Genomic DNA, 20,454 nt, shown 5'->3' with positions numbered 1-20,454 from the left:
TCTCTCTTCAAGTTCTTGACTGTTTCCTTTGCTATGAAAAAGTTTTAGTTTGATACCATCCCATTTATTGATTTTTAAATTTTACTTCTTGCCCAAATGGCCAGGCTATCAAAAGCACTATACAGGTTTAATGTAATTCCTATTAAAATTCAAATGATGTTCTTCACAGAAATAGAAAAAGCAGTCATGAAATTCATTTGGAAAAATGAGACCCAGAATAGTCAAAGCAATTCTTAGCAAGAATAGTGAAACAGGAGGTATCACACAATCCCCTGACCTTATAGTATAGAGCTATATTAACAAAACCAGCATGGAGGCCAATGGAATAGAAGACACAGAGACAAACTCACATAAGTACAGTTACCTCATACTAGACAAAGGCACCATAAACATACATTGGAGAAGAGATAGCCTCTTCAACAAATGGTATTGAGAAAACTGGAAATCCATATGTAGTAGAATGAAATTTAACCCCTGTGTCTCACCCTAAACAAAAGAACTCAAGGTGGATCAAAACCTAGGCATTAGACCAGAAACCCTGCACCTAATAGAAGAAAATGTAGGCCCAACATTCCAACAAGTTGGCTTAGAAACCAATTTCCTCAACATGACTCCTAAAGCACAAGAAATAAAAACTTCATTCTCATTTTAAAATGATAATTCATTTGCTCATTAACTCACTTCTATCTACTCCATGCAATATTCTAATGTAGTTAATTTTGTTTGGGGGAGAAAAATCTTAAAAGCCAAATGCAACATTATTTTAAATAACATAACAGATATGATCTACTGATCTTCCACATTTGTATTTTCAAATTAAATAATGAAGTTAATATAAGTAAAGATTCTACTTTTATATGAAGGTCAACAAACAGTTCAATTTCACACTACCATTATTTATAAGGTAGATATTAAATAACAATCACATAAAAATATGTTCCAAAAATATTTAATTGTGTGCTTTAACCAAGAATGCTAAACACTTATGAGAAATGAAAACTGTTAGCTAGAAAAATCAAACTAAACAATGATAAAAAATTTAATATGGAGTTGGAGATGTAGCTGGTACAATGCTTGCTTAACATGCACAAGGCTCTGGATTCAATCCCCAACACTCTAAAACAACAATAACAACAACAACAAAAAAAAAAACAACATAACTCACATTTTTATGTGAAAAAACTAGTTTTGGTACTTATCTTCTTTCTCACTTGAGATGACATGTATTTTTTTTCCTTTTCTTCTTAGATCCACTAGTTCAGTCTTTTGATTCATTCTAATCTTAAATTTGTTTTTTGTTTCTAGTCATCTTTTTTTTGGTGCTAGGGATGGAACCCAGAGCTTCATGCATGCTAAACACTCTACCAGTGTCTACTCTACTTAGTTTCTATTTCTTTCATTCTTCTAAGTTATTCTAAGATAGTGTGATTTATTTTTTGTACAAGTTAGGTCACACTAATTTTTGCCTGACCATTTGTCTTTCCTATTCTTCCACTCCAAAAAGCAATCCTCTCAGTCACTTAATGAAAGCTATTCCTGCTACTAGATCAACTAACCACTTTCTGTTCTTTGCTTAGTTAAAACTGTTTATATTTTTGATTTAGGGAAAGATATCCTCTGTTAGCAGAACAGAGGATAGGTCTTTATTCTGAGAAACTGCTTATTCATAGCTGATCTCATCTCAAACTAATAATTTATTTTAAACAGAAAGTCCTTGAAAGCTTCTCTGTACCTATACTGTTTTAAATATTTAATAAAAATGTTAATGTAGGTAAGATGATGACTTTTTCTAATGAGTTAACAACACTGCCTTTACTTTGGTTAGGCAGAAATACAACAACTATCTGAATCACTTGAAAGAACATATTTGACAAAACTGAGAATATCTAGTAATTGATTTGATCTCCTGGTCAGTATTTTAGCAGATAAAAGAAGTTTATATTTATATTCTGGACTTAAATATATTTTAAAGAATTATTCTTGTCCAAAAGAAAAAAAAAAAAAAAGATAAGATATTTTCTGTGTTGAAGTAGAAGTGTTCTTCATGAGCTGAAATTTGTGTTTAATAGCTTTGATAATGGATCCCTCATGTGATGTGGCCCCTTCCACTCCAAAACACCATCTATAGTCACTGAAATCAACCTAGAAGAAGACAAAATTTTTGATTTTGCCAACCAGACAATTTAGAAAAGAAAAGCAAATCTATAACATGATTTAAAAATTGAAATGTGTTCTCCATTTTCACATCTTTTCGTTTTTTCTCTCTCAAAAAAAAGGAAAACTATTAATCTACCAATTTCCAATAAACTAAGTCCAATTCAAGACATAAACAAATTGAAAAAATAAAAAGAAAATCTTTTGATACTTTTTATATATTTTATTAAGATTCACCTGAAATGTGATTCATTTTACATAAAATATCAACTTTGAGGCTAGGTAGGAAAAAAAAGTCATTATCCTGTACCACAAGACAGATAATGTCAAGTTAAATTGGAAATGCCTTTCACCATAAACTGTTTTGCCTTCTTCACTGTAGTTGCCAACTTCCAACTTCTCTAAACAAGTTAGAAACTAAGGTACTGAAATATACCAATCTCTTTCAACTGAGTCTGTTTAACATGAGCTGATTAGAAATAACACAAATGTTCTAAAGAAAATCTCTTACATGTAAAATTACTCACAAGTCTAGAAAAATGACTTACATTATAGTAAAATGTGGAGGCAGAATGAAAGCATCAGCAAAAAGGAGTTTTTAAAATGAGCCTGAGGTCAATATCAGGAAAAGAGAAACTACATCAAAAGATTTCTAGAATTAATAAATTTGGCAAAGTGGCAGGTTACAAAATCAATATACAAAAATCAACTGCTTTTCTATATACCAACAATCTGCTGAGAAGAAATCAGGAAATAATTCACATTCACAATAGCCTCCCAATGAATGAAATGGTCTGGGGTTGTAGCTCAGTGGAAGAGTGCTTGCCTTGCACATGTGAGGGTTTGATCCTCAGCACCACATAAAAATAAATAAAATAAAGGTATTGTGTCCATCTACAAAAAAATATAAAAAGAAAACAAAACAACCAAAATCCTAAAATAAATATAACCAAGAGGTGAAAGACCTCTGCAATGATAACTACAAAACACAGAAAACAAATATTGACGACTCAAGAAGAAAGACCTCCCATGTTCATGGATAGGCAGAATTCATAGTTATAATAGCCATATTACCAAAATCAATATACAGATTCAATGCAATCCCCATCAAAATACCAATGGAATTCTAGGAGAACTAAAACTAGTCATAAAATTCACTTGGAAGAATAAAAAGATCCAGGATACCAAAGCAATTTTAAGCCAAAGAATCAATGTTGGAGACATCACTATACCTGACTTCAAATTACACTACAGACCTAAAGTAACAAAAACTGCATAGTAATAGCATAAAAACAGACACACAGATCAATGGTACAGAACAGAATACACAGAAACAAACCCACACAGACACAGTCATCTGATTCTTGACAAAGGTGCCAAAAACATAAATTGGAGCCAAGTATGGTGGCAGATGCCTGTAATCCCAGTAGTTCGGGAGGCTGAGGCAGAAGGATTGCAAGTTCAAAGTCAGCCTCAGCAACTCAGCGAGACCCTGCCTCTAAATAAAATATTTAAAAAGGGCTGGAGATTGGCTAAGTGGTTAAGTACCCCTGGGTTCAATCTCTGGTACAAAAAACAAAACGATACCCCAATCATATGTTGGAGAAAAGACAGTCTTTTTAACAAATGGTGCTGGGGCAACTAGTTAATTCATACATAGAAGAATGAGATTAGACCCTTATCTCTCACCCTGCACAAAATCAACTCAAAATGGATCAAAGATGTCAGAATTAGACCAGAAACTATGCAACTCCTAGAAGAAAATGTAGGGTCAAACTCCAGCTTTTAGGCACAAGCAATGACTTTCTCAATAGGACCCCTAAAACTCAGGAAATAATGCCAAGAGTTAATAAATGTGATGGCATCATATTAAAAGCCTTCTGCAAAATAAAGGAAATAATTAGGAATGTAAGAGAAAACCCACAGAATGAGATAAAATCTTTTCTAGCTACTCTTCTGACAGAATATTAATATTCTGTCTACAATATTAATATTCTAGACATTAATATAAAGAGCTCAAAAAACTTTCCATCAAAAAATCAAATAACCTAATTAATAAATGGATAGATGAACTAAACAGACAATTCACAAAAGAAGAAACACAAATGGCCAACAAATACATGAAGAAATGTTCAACATCATTAGCAACTAGGGAGATACAAATCAAAACTACACTGAGATTTCATCTCACACCAGTAAGAATGGCAGTCATCAAAAATACAAATAATAAATTCTGGAGAGGATATGGAGAAAAAGAAACACTTGTACAATGTTGGTGGAACTGTAAATTAGTACAATTACTGTGAAAATCGGTATGGAGGCTTCTCAAAAGACTAGGCATGGAAACGCCATATGATCAGGCTGTACTACTTCTTTGTATTTACTCTGAAGAATTAAAGGCATCTAACTATAGGGATACATGCATACCCATGTATACAGCAGCACAATTCACAACAGCTAAACTATGAAATCAGCCTAGGTATCCATCTACACATAAATGGATAAAAAAATGTAGTGTATATACAAAATGCAGTTTTATTCATCCATAAAGAAAAATAAAATTATAGCATTTGCAGGAAAATGATGGAACTAGAGACCATCAAGTTAAGCGAAATAAGGTTATTTCAACTTTCAAACTCAGAAGGTTAAGGGTCATATGTTTTCTCCCATATGTGGAAACTAGAGAAGAAAAGGGAAAAGAAAGATGGGGGAGGAGAATCTCATGAAAATCAAAGGGAGTCCAGTAAAGGGAAGGGACCAGGGAGGTAGAGAGGATGGGGAGCAGGGAAATGCTGGAGTGATACTGACCAAACCATATTGTTATACTGTGTGCATGCACGAATATATAACAACAAATTCCATCAAGATGTACAACTATAATGTACCAATGAAAAAATGAGAACATTTTAAAAAAAAATGAGAAAGAGAGAGAAACAGGGCTGGCAATGTCACTCCATGGTAGAATGCTTGGCCGGCGTGTGTTTGGTCCTGGCTTGATTCCCAGCAATGCAAAAAATAAAGGAGAGTAATGAAACAGATGAACATAAACAATAGCACTTCATTATTATTTATGTAATACAAGAGTAAAGAGTAGCACAAAATGGTAAACAACTCCATAGCATACATGTGAGTGAAGAATTTTTAGATAAACATAAAAGACTTAAGGCCTTAGGAGATTTACTTGATCCATTTTACTTGACTCTAATACCATACCTGGAGTTGTCTTCAATAAGATGATAATCTTTTTTTTTTTCTATTTTTTAAATTGCTCTTTTTATTTTCATTTTTCCTTATTTGTTCTTTTTAGTTATACATGACAGTAGAATATATTTTGACATATCATACATACACAGAGTATAACTTCCCATTCTTGTGGTTATACATGATATGGGGTTACACTGGTTGTGTTCATATGTGAACATAGGAAAGTTATGTCATTTCATTCTACTGTATTACCCGTTCCCATTCCTTCTCCCTTCCCCTCATTCCACCCTGTCAAATCTTTTGAACCTCCCCTTCTCGTCACCTCCCCAACCCACCTTTTGTGGGTCAGCATCCAAATATCAGAAAGAACATTTGGTCTTTGGTTTTCTGGGATTGGCTTATTTCACTTAGCATAACAGTCTCCAGTTCCATCCATTTACTAGCTAATGCCATAATTTCATTCTTCCTTATGGCTGAGTAATATTCCATGGTGTATATATGCCACATTTTCTTTATCCATTCATCTTTTGAAGGGCACCTAACTTAGCTATTATGAATTGAGATGACCATGTCACTACAGTATGCTGATTTTAAGTCTTTTGGGTATATACCGAGGAGTGGGATAATTGGATCAAACAGTGGTACTATTTCCATACTGCTTTCCAGAGGGGTTGCACCAGTTTTCAGTCCCACCAACAATGTATAAGTGTACCTTTATCCCCACATCCTCAGTGTAGTTTTAATTTGCATTTCTGCTAGAGATGTTGACTATTTTTTCATATGTTTATTGACTGACTGCATTTCTTCTGTGAAATGTCTGTTCAGTTCCTTTGTCAATTTACTGATAAGGTTATTTGTTGTTTTGATGTTAAGTTTTTTGAGTTCTTTGTATATCCTGGAGATTAATGTTCTGAGGTGCAGGTAAGCAAATATTTTCTCCCATTCTATAGGTTGTCTATGTTCTTGATTGTTTCCTTTGCTATGAAGAAGTCTTTTAGTTTGATACCATTCCATTTACTGATTCTTAATTTTACTTCCTGTGCTTGAGGAGTCTTGTTGAGGAATTTGGATCTACTTTTAATTCTAATGCAGGGTCTCTGTTCTAATGCCTAAGTCTTTGAACCACTTTGAGTTGAGTTTTTTTGACAGATGAGAGACAGGGGTCTAATTTAGTTTTATTACACATGAAGTTCCAGTTTTCCCAGAACGATTTGTGGAAGAGACCATCTTTTTTCCAATGTATGTTTATGGCACCTTTGTCTAGTATGAGCTAATTTATGAGGGTTTGTCTCTTTGTCTTCTATTCTGTACCATTGGTCTACGTGTCTGTTTTGGTGCCAATGCTATGCCATTTTTGTACTACAATTCTGCAGTGTAATTTAAGGTCTGGGATTGTGATGCCTCCTGCTTCACTTTTCTCGCTGAGGACTGCTTTGGCTATTCTGGGCCTCATATTTTTCCAAGTGAATTTCAAGATTGTTTTTTGTATTTCTATGAAGAACGTCTTAAGAATCATAATAGGAATTGCATTAAATTTGTATAGCATGGCCATTTTGACAATAGTAATTCTGCCTATCCAAGAACATGGGAAATCTTTCCATCTACTAATGTCTTCAATTTCTTTCTTCAGAGTTCTGTAGTTTTCATTGCAGAGGTCTTTAACTACTTTTGTTAGAATGATTCCCCAAAAGCAAGGAGGGTGGGGGGAATCCAAAATGGTGGACTAGAGGGAGACTGCGTTCCTTACCGCTCCATAACTTGGGTTTCAACCAGAGGATATCTGTTTCTTGGTGAGGCAGTTTTTTGCTTATTGATCCCCTGATGTTTACCCCATTTGTCTACTGTGATCACCTGCAGTTAGCCAGCATATCGACGCCTTTTTGAGTGCAGATTGCTCACTGTCAGGCGCCTATCATCCGCCATTTGACTGCCTCTCACCTGTCCATCGCCTGCCTTACACCTATCTATCACCCACTGCCCGAGGTTCACCTCCCAATCATCCGACAGCAGTCAGCAAACTGATCACCGACCGCCAGTGGAGCACCAGCTGCCTGCTATCGCCTGGAAGTTCACTGTTACAGTACCTGCAGGATTGATTACATGTGGCTGTCGCCATTTTGAGACAACAGCCAGGCCCCGTAGGACCCTTGGCCAGACTGACTGTGCGCCGTCCCCAGGATCCCTCAGCCGACTGATCACTCCCTGCCTCTGGGGCCCTCCACATTGACTGACTGCTCCCTGCCACCAGGACCCCCAGACCAAATGACTGCTCCCTATCACCAGGACCCACAGACCAACTGATTGCACCCCGCCTCCAGGATCCCACAACCACACCAAACATCTCCAGGACCTCCAGGCGACCACACCCACACCCCGAGCTGTAGCTCCCCATTTGCCAACACATTTGGAAGGCAGAGTGGCCATCCTGGATAATCCTGGAAGCCGTAACTCCGATCTTTAGGTGGGGCAAATCCCATCCTGAGATGCCTGCTGGAGACTTGAAACTCATTGTCAGAAAAGGTTTAGAAAACCTATAGGGCCACTATAAGTCTATGGGGAGAATCTGCAATACCTCAGATCTGCGCTTCTAGAGGGGAAGATACACGAACAACATGAAAAAAAAAAGGGAAGAAAATGATCCAAACAAATCTAGATTCCATATTAATAGAATCCAATGACAGTAGGGTAGAAGAATTGCCAGAAAAGGACTTCAGATTATACATGATTAAGATGATGCAAAGGATGAGATAAGAGAGCAAATACAGGCAATGATTGATAATACCAATAAGCAATTGAAAGAGCAACTGCAGGAAGTAAAAGATCATTTCAACAAAGAGATAGAGATTCTCAAAAAAAAAAAACAAAAACAAAAACAAAAAAAAACAAATGGAAATCCTTGAAATGAAGGAAACAATAAACCAAATAAAACACTCAGTGGAAAGCATCACCAACAGACTAGACCACTTGGAAGACAGAACCTCAGACAATGAAGACAAAATATTTAATCCTAAAAATAATGTTGCCCAAACAGAGAAGATGGTAAGAAATCATGAACAGAATCTCCAAGAACTATGGGACGTCAATGAAAAGACCAAATTTAAGAATTATCAGGATTGAGGAAGGCACAGAGATATAAATCAAAGGAATGAACAACCTATTCAATAAAATAATATCAGAAAATTTCCCAAGCCTGAAAAATGAAACAGAAAATCAATTACAAGAGGCGAACAGAACATCAAATGCACGAAATCACAACAGATCCACACCAAGGCACATTATAATGAAAATGCCTAACATACAAAATAAAGATAAGATTTTGAAGGCTATGAGAGAAAAGCATCAGATTACAGATAGGGGGACAACAATACGGATATCAGCAGACTTCTCAACCCAGACCCTAAAAGCTAGAAGGACCTGGAACAACACATTTCAAGCTCTCAAAGAACATGGAAGCCAACCAAGAATCCTATACACAGCAAAACTAACCTTCAAATTTGAACATGAAATTAAATCCTTCCATGAAAAACAAAAGTTAAAAGAATTTACAAATAGAAAGCCTATGCTACAGAATATTCTCAACAAAATATTCCATGAGGAGAAATGAAAAACAACAATGTAGGTCAGCAAAGGGAGGAACTACCTTGAAAAAAATCCACTCAAAGGAGAAACCAAGCCAAGTTAAAAGCGAAAAGTAAGCCCAAATGACTGGGAATACAAATCATATCTCAATAATAACCCCGAATGTTAATGGCTTAAACTCATCAACCAAAAGACATAGACTGGCAGAATGAATTAAAAAGAAAAGACCCAACAATATGCTGCCTACAAGAGACTCATCTCATAGAAAAAGGCATCCACAGACTAAAGGTGAAAGGATGGGAAAAAACCTACCACGCACATGGACTCAGTAAAAAAGTGGGGATTTCCATCCTTATATCAGATAAAGTGGACTTCAAGCCAAAGACAGTCAGAAGGGATAAAGAAGGACATTTCATACTGCTTAAGGGAAACATAAATCAGGAAGACATAATGATCGTAAATATTGATGCCCCAAACAACAGTACATCCTTGTACATCAAACAAATCCTTCTCAATTCCAGGAATCACATAGACCACAACACAATAATTCTGGGTGACTTTAACACACCGCTGTCATCACTGGATAGATCTTCCAAACAAAAACCAAATAAAGAAACCATAGAACTTAATAACACAATCAATAACCTAGACATAACAGACATATATAGAATATCCCATCCATCAACGAGCAAATTCACTTTCTTCTCAGCAGCACATGGAACTTTCTCGAAAATGGACCATATGTTATGCCACAAAGCAGCCCTTAAGAAATGCAAAAAAATAGAGATACAGCCTTGTGTTCTATCAGATCATAATGGAATGAAATTAGAAATCAATGACAAAATAAAAAACAGAAATTACTCCAACACCTGGAGACTAAACAATATGCTATTGAATGAAACATGGATAACAGAAAACATTAGGGAGGAGATAAAAAAATTCTTTGAGGTCAATGAGAACGATGATACAACACATCAAAATCTCTGGGACACTATGAAAGCGGTACTAAGAGGAAAATTCATTGCATGGAGCACATTCAAGGAAAGAATGAAAAGTCAACAACTAAATGACCTAACATTATAGCTCAAAGCCCTAGAAAAAGAAGAACAGAATAACAGCAAAAGTAGTAGAAGTCAGGAAATAATTAAAATCAGAGCTGAAATCAATGAAATTGAAACAAAAGGAACAAATAAAAAAATTGAAAAACAAAAAGTTGGTTCTTTGAAAAAGTAAACAAAATAGACAAAACCTAAGTCACACTAACAAAGAGAAGAGAGAAAACTCAAATTACTAAAATTTGTGATGAAAAAGAAAATATCACGACAGACACCACTGAGATACCTAAAGAGAAGCTACTTTGAAAATCTGTATTCCAACAAAATAGAAGCTACCGAAGACATTGACAAATTTCTAGAGACATATGCTCCTCCCAAACTGAACCAGGAGGACATACACAATTTAAACAGATCAATATCAAGCAATGAAATAGAAGAAGCCATTAAAAACCTACCATCCAAGAAAAGCCCAAGACCAGACAGATTCTCAGCCGAGTTCCACAAGACTTTCAAAGAAGAACTCATTCCAATACTTTCAAAGTATTCCAGGAAATAGAAAAGAAGGGTACCCTACCAAACTCATTCTATGAAGTTAATATCACCCTCATACCCAAACCAGGCAAAGACACATCAAGGAAAGAAAATTTTAGACCAACATCCTTGATGAATATAGATGCAAAAATCCTTAACAAAATGCTGGCAAACTGTATCCAAAATATATTAAGAAAATTGTGCATCATGATCAAGTGGGGGTCATCCCTGGAATGGAAGGATGGTTTAACATCCATAAATCAATAAACATAATCCATCATGTCAACAGACTTAAGGATAAGAACCATATGGTTATTTCAAATGATGCTGAAAAAGCATTTGACAAAATACAACACCCCTTCATACTCAAAACACTAGAAAAAATAGGGATAGTAGGAACATACCTGAACACTGTAAAGGCTATTTATGCTAAGCCTATGTGGAGAAAAACTGAAAGCATTCCCTTTAAAAACAGGAACAAGACAGGGATGTCCTCTTTCACCACTTCTATTCAACATCATCCTTGAAATACTAGCCAGAGCAATTAGACAGACTAAAGAAATCAAAGGGATATGAATAGGAAAAGAGGACCTTAAGCTGTCACTATTTGCTGGTGACATGATTCTACATTTAGAGGATCCAGAAAATTTCTAGACCTCATCAATGAATTCAGCAAAATAGCAGGTTATAAAATCAACGCACATAAATCTAAAGCATTTTTATACACAAGCAATGAAACATCTGAAAGGGAAATGAGGAAAACAACTCCATTTGCAATAGCCTCAAAAAAAAAAAAAAAAATACTTGGGAATCAATCTAACCAAAGAGGTAAAAGATCTCTACAATGAAAACTTTGAAACATTAAAGAAAGACATTGAGGAAGACCTTAGAAGATGGAAAGCTCTCCCATGTTCATGGATAGGCAGAATTAATATTGTCAAAATGGTCATACTTCCAAAGGCACTATACAGATTTAACGCAATTCCAATTAAAATCCCTATGACATTTCTCATGGAAACAGGAAAGGCAATCATGAAATTCATCTGGAAGAACAAAAGACCCAGAATAGCCAAAGCAATCCTGGGCAGGAAGAGTGATGCAGGGGGTATCACTATACCAGATCTTAAACTCTACTATAGAGCAATAGTAACAAAAACGGCATGGTACTGGCACCAAAATAGACAGGTAGACCAATGGTACAGGACAGAAGACACAGAGACATACTCACATAAGTACAGTTACCTCCTACTAGACAAGGGTGCCAAAAACTTACAATGGAGAAAAGACAGCCTCTTCAACAAATGGTGCTGGGAAAACTGAAAATCCATATGTAGTAAAATAAAACTAAACCCCTATCTCTCACCCTGTACAAAACTCAACTCGAAATGGATCAAGGATCTAGGAATTAGACCTGAGACCCTTCACCAAATAGAAGAAAAAGTAGGCCCGAATCTCCATCACATTGGCTTAGGACCAGACTTCCTTAACAAGACCCCCATAGTGCAAGAAATAAAAGCAAGAATCAATAAATGGGATAGATTCAAACTAAAAAATTTTTTCTCAGCACAGGAAACAATCAACAATGTGAAAAGAGAGCCTACAGAGTGGGAAAAAATCTTTTCCACACACACTTCAGACAGAGCACTCATCTCCAAAGTTTATAAAGAACTTAAAAAACTTTACACCCAAAATACAAAGAACCCAATTAATAAATGGGCTAAGGAAATGGGCAGACACTTCGCAGAAGAAGATATAAGGTGATCAATAAATATGTGAAAAAGTCCTCAGCATCTCTGGTAATTAGAGAAATGCAAATTAAAACCACCCTAAGATTTCATCTAACTCCAATTAGAATGGCTATTATGAACAACACAAGCAATAATAAGTGTTGGCATGGATGTGGGGAAAAAGGCACACTCATACATTGCTGGTGGAGTTGCAAATTGGTACAGCCACTCTGGAAAGCAGTATGGAGATTCCTCAGAAAGCTTGGAATAGAACCACCATTTGACCCAGCTATCCCACTCTTTGGTTTATACCCAAAGGACTTAAAATCAGCATACTACAGTGATGCAGCCACATCAATGTTCATAGCTGCTCAATTCACAACAGCTAGATTGTGGAACCAACCTAGATGCCCTTAAATTGAATGGATAAAGAAACTGTGGTATACAAATGGAATATTACTTAGCCATAAAGAATAATAAAATTATGGCATTTGCTGGTAAATGGATGAAGCTGGAAAATATCATGCTTAGTGAAATAAGCAAAGCCCAAAAAACCAAAGGCCAAATGTTTTCTCTGATAAGTGCATGACAATATAGAATGATAGGGGGTAGTGGGGGGAAGAGAAGAATGAAGGAATTTTGGAGGGTGTAGAGGAAAAGGGGGTGGAAGGGGGTGGGAATGGAAAAACAGTAGAATGAAACAATATTAACCTATATATATGTATGATTACATGAATGGTGTGAATATACATTGTGTACAACCACAAAAATGAAAAGTTATATCCCATTTGTGTTCAATGAATCAAAAGTGTCTGTAGAGGGGGCTGGAGAGATAGCTCAGTCGGTAGAGTGCTTGCCTTGCAAGCACAAGGCCCTGGGTTTGATTCTCAGCACCCCCCCCAAAAAAAAAAAAAAAAAAAAAAAGTGTCTGTAGAAATAAAAAATACATTTTTGTGTGGTTTAAAATAAAAAATATTTTAAAAAAAGATTGATTCCCATTTTTGTTTTTGAGGCTATTGCAAATTTCTCTTTCAGTTGATTCATCACTGATATATAGGAATGCAATTGATTTATGAGCATTAATCATATGTCTTGCTACTTTGATGAATTTATGAGTTCTAGAACTTTTCTGAAGTTTTTTGGGTCTTCTAAATATAGAATCATGTCATAAGCAAATAGGATAATTTCAGTTCTTTTTTTCCTATTTGTAGCCCTTTAATTTCGTTCTTCTAACTGCTCTGGCTAGAGTTTCCAGGACTATTTTGTTGTATAGAAGTGGTTAAAGGGCATCCTTGTCTTGTTCCAGTTTTTAGAGGGAATGCCTTCAATTTTTTCCATTTAGAATAATGGTGGTATTAGGTTTAGCATAGATAGGTTTTAAAATGTAGAGGTATGTTCCTACTGTACCTAGTTTTTCTAGTGTTTTGAACATGAATGGATACTGTATTAATGTCAAATGCTTTTTCTACATCCATTGACATAATCATGTGATTCTTGGAGTCTACTGATGTGATGAATTAGTTTTATTGATTTCCGTATATCGAACCAACCTTGCATCCCTGGGATGAACCCCACTTGATCATGTTGCACTATCTTTTAAATATTTTTTTATGCAATTTGCCAATATTAGGAATTTTTGCACCTATGTTCATCAGGGATATTGATCTAAAATTTTCCATCTTCAATGTGTCTTTTTCTGGTTTTGGTATAAGGGTGATACTAGTTTCATAGAATGAGTTTGGAAGGTTTCACTCCTCTATTTTATGGAATAATTTGAGGAGTATTGGTGTCAGTTCTTCTTTGAAGGTCTGGTAGTTGAGAATCTGTCTGGCCCTGGGCTTTTCTTTGTTGGTAGGCTTTTGATGATGTCTTCAATTTCATTGCTTGAAATTGATCTGTGTAAATTTTCTATGTTCTCCTGATTCAATATGTGTAGGTTATATGTTTCTAGAAATTTGTTGATCTCTAATAAAATTTTCCATTTTATTAGAATATAAATTTTCAAAACTGGTTCTGATTATCATCTGTATTTCAGTAGTATCCATGTTACCATTTCATCATGAATTATGGTGAGTTTTCTCTTTCTTTTCATTAATGTGGCTGAGGATTTGTCAATTTTATTTACTTTTTCAAAGAAACAACTTTTTGTTTTGTTGAGTTTTTTGGACTGTTTCTTTTATTCCATTTCACTGATTTCTGCTCTGATTGTAATTATTTCCTGTCTTCTGCTTTTGGTGTTGATTTATTCTTCTTTTCCTAGGGCTTTGAGATGTTACATTATTTCTTTTTTCACTATTTTTTTTTTTTTTTATGGAATGAGCTCAATGCAATGAGCTTTCCTCTTAGCTCTGCCCTAGAGATTTTGATATATTGTATTGCTATTCTCATTTACTTCTGAGTATTTTTTAATTTCATTCCTGATTTCTTCTGCTACCCATTGGTCAATCGATAGTGCATTCTTTAGTCTCCAGCTAGCTTTTATTTGTTCTTTGATCACTGATTTCTAATTTCATTCCATTATGATCTGGTAGAATGCAAGGTAGTATCTCTATTTTTTGCATTTGCTAAGAGTTGCTTTGTGGCCTAAGATATGGTCTATTTTAGAAAAGGATCTGTGTGCTGCTGAGAAGAAGGTGTATTCAGTCCTTGATGATGGATGAAATACTGTATATATGTCTGTTAAGTCTAAATTATTACACTGTATTTTTTGGTGCCATAGCCTTCTTTATTTAGTTATTTAGAGGATCTATCCAGTGGTGAGAAAGGCATATTAAAGTCACCCAGTATTATTGAGTTCTGGTGTATTTGATTCTTGAAATTGAAAAGGGTTTGTCTGATATACATAGATGCTCCATCATTTAGGGCATAAGTATTTATGATTGTTATATCTTATTGATACATAATTCCCTTAAGCAGTATGAAATGTCCTTTTTTGTCCCTTCTGATTAACGTTGAAGTCCACTTTATCTGATATGATGATAGAAACCCCTGTGAATGATTTATTTTTCCCCATCCTTTCACCTTCATGTGTAAATGTCTTTGCCTATCAGGTGAGTTTTCTGGAGACAGAGTAATATTGGATCTTGTTTTTTTAATCCAATCTCCCAGTCTATGTCTTCTGATTGATGAGTTTAGGCCATTTACATTAAATGTTATTACTGGGATATGATTTTTATTCCATGTCATTTTAATTTATTTCTAGTTTTTCATTTGAATTATTTTCTCCTTTGTTTGACTACTCTTCTAGTGTAGTTTTCTTTCAGAGTTTGGTATATACTATTTTAGGACCTTCTAGCTTTGAGGGTCTGGACTGAGAAATCAGCTGAGATCTGGATTGGTTTATTTCTAAATGTGACCTGTTGGTTTTTCCCTCACAGCCTTTAAAATTCTATTCTTATTTTGTATGCTAGGTATTTTCATAATAATACGCCTTGTTGTGGTCTGTTGTATTTTGTATATTTGGGGGTCCCATAAGCCTCCTGGATTTGATTTTATATTTTATTCTTAAGGTTTGGGAATTTTTCTGATATTATTTCTTTGAAAAGATTGTGCATTCCTTTGGTTTGTATTTCTGAGCCTTCATCTATCCCAAAAAATCTTAAATTTGTTCTTTTCAGGTTATTCCATATTTCTTGGAAGTTCTGTTCCTGGTCTCTTAACTTCTTTTCACCATGGTCAACTTCTTTTTAAGATTGTATATTTTGTCTTCATTGGTGAAACTGTCTTCCAAGTGGACTAGTCTGTTGGTGATGTTTTCCATTGACTTTTTAACTTGGTTTATTGATTCCTTCATTTCAAGGATTTTTGCTTGTTTTTTTCCAGAATCTCTTTTTACTGAAGTAATCTTTCACTTCCTGTATTTTCTCTCTGGTATCAGTTTTTACATTGTTCTTTACCTTGCAAATCATTTTAACTATGTACCCCAGACATACATCAGGCCTCCTAAAAAACTGAGTTCCTTTAATTCCCTTACCTCCACTGTGTCTGTGGAGGGATCACTCTGGTTGGAGTGGCATAGGCTATGGCACTGGAGATTTTTTTCCTTATTTTATTATATCTAACCTCTTGTGTCCCCAATCAGTTTTGAGTACCAGTATTAAACTCCAGGAAAGCTACTCCCTTTTTTTCATTCACCCATCTTGCTGAAACACTGCCTTTCTGCTTTCTTGGTTTCATGCCACAGGGCAGTCAGGAAAGTGACCTGCTGTATTCCACCATCTTGAAACCTCTCTATTTGTTCTTTTTCAGATATACGTGATAGTATATTTTGACATGTTATACATGCAAGGAGGATAACTTATTCTAATTAATAACCCATTCTTGTGGTTGTACATGATGTGAAGTTTCACCAATGGTGTATTCATATATGAACACAGGAAAGTTATGTTGATTCATTCTACTGTATTCCCCAATCCCATCCTCTTCCGTTCCCTTCATCCCTCTGTCTAATCCACACTGAAATCTTTTAATCAGTTTAATATTTATAAACCATGTCATAGGGACTCCAACTCTGAAGAGAAAATAATTATAATTACAACAACCATGAACTTTGTCTTGCTAAAGTCTAGATGCCCAGAGGATTTTTAAAAATTTTTCTGGCATCTTTATGAAGTTGCATCTTTCAAGTAAAACTAAGACACAGGATAAACAAATGAAAGCCTAAAATTGAGACCAAACTTCTTGTCATAACTGAGTTGTACAACTTTTAAGTCAAACAGTATTTTTCTGAGAAATAATGATGTTTACTCAATTCAGATTGTAGAAAGAAAAGTTTAAAATTCAAAATGAAACTTGTTATTGATTAAGACAAAAGCTTAATCTATATTATTTTCTTTGTTATGGGTCTTGCAGTATATTTCAAAAATATTTAATAAATGTTTGTTGTTAGAAGTGATAATAAATTTTATTAGGACTAGTAAAAATCTAATAAAACTGAAAATATTTTCAACTACCTAAATCAGTAGTCTTCCAATCAGTGAAAATAAGTCATAAATTATCTGACTTATTTATTAAGAATATAATGTTATTTAAATGATGAAAATCTGTCAGCCTTCAAATATTTAAAATATTTGTTTTTAATGCCATTTTTTCCTATTATTTCCTATTAAGATACAAATTATTATGATCTTTTGTATATCCAGGGCACATTTCAAATGATCTCTAAACATATTGCTAAGATTAACTCACACACATGAAAAATTTCTTTCAGTAACATTATTATCATCATTAACAGAAAAATACTAGAGCAGAGTATTTATATGACTGACCCAGATATTTATCAGTGAGATCAAGAGATAGAGGAAAAATCATTATAAAATTAAAACCCATAAATTTTCTTGGGTCTGGGGTTCTGGGGGTTGAACTCAGGAGCACTTTACCACTGAGCAACATCCCCAGTCCTTTTTCATTTTTTGAGACAGAGTCTCACTAAGTTGTTGAGTCTGGCCTCAGACTTGTGATCCTCCTGCCTCAGCCTCTTGAATCACTGGCATTACCACTGTATCTGGCCTATAACACATTAATTTAGTATCAAAGTCACATTTTTAAACATTTAGTGCTATGAAATGGGGTGCAAAGTTAGAGAAAAAAGACAAAAGTAATTTGACTTAAGGTTCAATATAAATTCTGAATAAGTTGATTATTTGATTAAAATCATGTGGCTAAACTATGAATAATCAGTATAACATCAACCCACAACTCTATAATCAAAATGATAATGGGCCAAACAAGGTAAGCCTTTTAAAAATCTCCATTAATAAGTTGTATAAAACTGCTTATTTTTGAGTACAGGTTCTAAAAGTCACAGATTCCTTTATTTTTCTCTTAACTTTATTTCCTGAACAGCACATAGGGCTCAGTGGTAGAGAGCTTGCCTGCATGTATAAGGCCTTGGGTTCAATCCCCACACTGTGGGAGGGAGGATTTTATTTCCTAAAGTCTAAACCCTATTGAAATCTGTCAGAATTTAAGTTACTTATTACAATTTTTATAGTAATACTTCACACTTAAACTAATGACAATGGAACATAAAGACATTTAAATACCAAGAAAAGTTGTACGATTCACATGTCGTAGTGCACATCTGTAATCCCAAGTCTATTGGGAGGCTGAGGCAGAAGGATCACAAGTTCAAGGCCAGCCTGGGGAAACATAGCAAGTTCTTGTCTCAAAATAAAATTAAGATGGGCTGGGTGTAGCTTAGTGGCAGAGCATGTGTGAGTTCCCTGGGTTCATATCCCAGTACTATAAAACAAAATCAAAAAGGTTGTACAGGTTAAGTATCCCTAATCCAAACATTTAAAATATGAAATTCTCCAAAATCCAAAAGTTTTTGAGCACCAACATGAAGTCACGAGGGGAAAATGCCATATCTATTCTATACTGGGCCTCAGTCACAACACCAACACACTAAAAATATTGTATAAAATTACCTTCAGAGTATGTGTATGAAGTGTATATATGAAACAAATGAATTTCATGTTTAGACTGGGGTCTTATCTCCAAAATATTTCATTAGGTATATGAAAATATTCTAAAATCTGAGAAAATATGAAATCTGAAACATTTCTGATCCCAAGCATTTTGGATAAGTACATAACCTGTACTGGGGGGAAAAAAAAGATTTATTCATTTTTAATACGTATAAATTGCTCAACTCTTCTGATTAAGTAGACTAATCCATTTGAGAAATCTTCTTTTGTTTGTTTAGTAGCTGTTATGTCTAAAAAATGTACTAGGGGGATAAAAATTCCAGTCACAGAAAACATTCCTAGCACTACAGATGTTTGATTTTGTTCAAATGAACAAAAAATGTACACAGAGAAGAGGAAGATTGAGTGTGTGCTACTTTCAACCTCTAATAAATAGTATGTTAAAAATATAATTCCTGACTTCAAGGAACTTTTAGTCTAGAGAAAAGAATTATCATGAATACATCAAATAATTCAAGAAAAATATATTTCCAAAGTATATTTTTTCCTGAGATTTTCCCCATCTCCTTGAATATTAAAAAAAGGGGGTGTTGCTCAGTGGTAGAGCACTTGCCTAGCATATGAGAGGCAGTGGGTCGATTCTCAGTACACATATAAATAAGTAAATAAAATAAAGGCCCATCAACAACTAATAAAAATATTTAAGGAAAAAAATCACCTTTTCTATTTAATGGAAATAAAGCATAAAATAAGGATGTTATATCGCAATGTTTGAAATTTAAGTTAAAATCCAGGTAAAATATTTAATTTTGCTACAGTTTAAAAGATTTTAAAAGCCAATGTCATTTTTAATCATTTAATCAATGTCATTTTAATCAAAAAGCATGTTTTATAAGTGAAATTCTCTAATATAGAACAACAGAAATCAGCATACAGACAATTAAATTAGTACTCCTGGTCAAAGGACTTGATTACCTAAAACAAGAGAGAAAAATAGAAAAAAATAATAACTAAAGCAGATAGCAGGTTCTTGTTAAAATGTAGAGATCTGACCTATGAGTTGAAATATAGAGGGTGAAAATTTAATGCATATATGGAAATGGAAGAAGTTCAGAAACCACTGTTATTTCTGTTTTAAATAAAGATGATGTTTCTGCACCACCAGCTGCTCAGAATTCATTGAATGATAATGTAGTTGATAAGAGATAATTACCTCTTCCCAACAGGAGGTGAAATATTTCTTATTCTGCAGATGCTTCTGAAGAATGGTCATGGGAGTATGAGACCAAAATGGCATGCCAAGATCAGGTTGATTTTAATGATCTCTAAACACTTGATTTTCTATTTTTCTTCCTACTTATGTGTAGGAAAATGTGCACCTTAAAATACACAGAAGCCTATCACTGGCAGCCATTTTTCTTTTAACCTTAAAGGGATAGCAGACAACAGCATTAGAAAATGATGGGTATGGGATGTTTCGTGGTCATTTCAACTTTAAGCATTTTTCAATTTTGAAGAATTCTACCAGTTCATTGTTTACCCCTGAAAACTATCCAATCTTGCCACTTCTTGTCAGTCAATGATGTTCCTATTCCCATCCATTGCAGCTCTTTCACCTATGGGAAAGACCTGGTCAATTCTATTTTCCCAAACTCTCCCAAATTTTGTCTCTTCACTTCAAACTGTCACATACTTTCATACTTCTCAATGGCACTATGGTCCTCTTATTCTGAAAGGTCTCTAGGTTACCAGACTCTTAAAATACTAACACAG

The 20,454-nt window shown here is 34.7% G+C and overlaps 1 protein-coding gene across 9 annotated transcripts in view; it reads right to left on the bottom strand.

Moving 5' to 3' along the window:
* The window catches only part of Fut8 (fucosyltransferase 8), a 311,483-nt gene that overhangs the window by 80,456 nt on the left and 210,573 nt on the right, over window positions 1-20,454 (bottom strand). The gene's annotated exons all lie outside the window — the stretch shown is intronic.

The sequence above is a fragment of the Sciurus carolinensis genome, chromosome 2, assembly GCF_902686445.1.
Source record: "Sciurus carolinensis chromosome 2, mSciCar1.2, whole genome shotgun sequence".
Taxonomy (NCBI): domain Eukaryota; kingdom Metazoa; phylum Chordata; class Mammalia; order Rodentia; family Sciuridae; genus Sciurus; species Sciurus carolinensis.
This window is presented reverse-complemented; position numbering and strand designations above follow the sequence as displayed.